A 1,750-nucleotide genomic window follows, 5' to 3' on the forward strand; every position below is an offset into this window, starting at 1 on the left:
AAAAACTTGTCTACTTCCTTATACAATCCAAGGTGGCTGCTGTGAAGACTGCTATAGGGTCATGGTTTTAACTAAGCTGTTAAGAAAATTTAGATGTAATAGAACTTCACAATAATAAAAAGACAACATGATTTCATGTATTTCATACTTAGGAAAAAAAAAGATTTTTGTAATATAGGGAATTATAAAGAAATTTTATCTGGTTATTAGTTTGCAGGGAAAAAAGTCATTGCAAAGGATCATAATAATAAGAAAACCCTGTTAATATTGACTCCACTTAAGTAAGAATGCAATTATTTTACCAAGAGTTTAGGACGGAACCATCAACAGATATTTTTTTCTAAATGTGATTTAAGTTTTGACGTTTCATTCAGGTCTTTTTCCAACTGAGGTTGTCTAAAGATGTGCATGTTTCCCTGCATGGTTTAAGCAATATGGATGATATGGGGTTTCTCAGCCTGGAGAAGGGAAGGCTCTGAGTAGATCTTATAGTGGCCTTTCAGTACTTAAAGGGGGCTAAAGGGAAGACAGGGAGAGACTCTTGATCTGTGAGTGTAGTGATAGGACAAGAAGTAATGTCTTTAAACTGAAAGAAAGGAAACCTACCTGGGCTCATTTGCCCTCTCTATCTTTAGATCTAGGTTAGATATTAGGAAGAAAATCTTCCCTGTGAGAGTGGTGAGACACTGGAACAGGTTGCCCAGAGAAGCTGTGGATCTCTCCTCTCTGAAAGTTCTTAAGGCCAAGTTGGACAGACTACAGCCTGGTCTAGTAGGAGGTGTCCCTGCCCATGGCAAAGGGGATTGGAACTAGATGTTCTTTAAGGTCCCTTCCAACCCAAACCAGTCTGTGATTTACATATGGCACGAGCCAGGGAAATGCTGCTGCGAGGGCAATGAGATGGATCTGCCGATGAAGCAGCCAGTAGGGCAGCTCCTTGTACGGCCCTCAAAAGAATGATCAGGGCCCTTGTCACAGGAGCAGGGAAAGGCTGCTTGGGAAGGGGAGGGTGAGCTGCAGGCAGGATGTGGCTGGGTGGACTGGTGTGAGCTGAGAAACGGAGCTGGGAGAGGTGGGAGATAGTAAACCAGCCCTTTGATTCCCAGTTACTTGTCCCTGGCGTCATAAGCACTTGTGTATGAAACCCAGATTTAATTATATCGGTGACCATATTGTGTTCTCATTGGAAAAGTGTTGTGTTTTCATTTTAAGTAGGATGCCTGCTCCATGGTTAATTTGTAAATACTCTTTATCAGTGATGTGAGCCAGATGGTATAGTAGATGACTTTTAGTGACTCCTGAAAAATAGAAAAGACTCTGACTAGACATTATTTACATTGCCTTTTTTTTTTTTTTTGCTGTCCAGAGTACGTATATATACATATATGTTATAGCTTGCTTGAAAACAGAGGGCCAAGACGAACCCTCTCAACAGTGGCATGTGAACACCTCGTGCCAAGTTTGGCATGGCTAGTGTGCAATTGCTTCAGCTGTGGTGCCAGTCCAAAACGTGTGCCACTCCACAGCAGCGAGGTGAGGGCTCTTTCCATCAGTGTCCGTCCACTCACAAGCCACAAAGCTTTGCAGGGGACCTCCACTTTTCTTGATACAGGTCCCAGCATAGCTTTGTGGAGCATCGTCTGTGCTAGATGTCTTCTGGTTTGGACAGAACCTGCATCTCCTGCCCTCCATTGCTTCTGTCCCGCAAAGTACCCCCCAGCCTTCGACTTCGTCTTTCCCCAGAGTAACT

The sequence above is a fragment of the Apaloderma vittatum genome, unplaced genomic scaffold, assembly GCF_000703405.1.
Source record: "Apaloderma vittatum isolate BGI_N311 unplaced genomic scaffold, ASM70340v1 scaffold9494, whole genome shotgun sequence".
NCBI lineage: Eukaryota > Metazoa > Chordata > Aves > Trogoniformes > Trogonidae > Apaloderma > Apaloderma vittatum.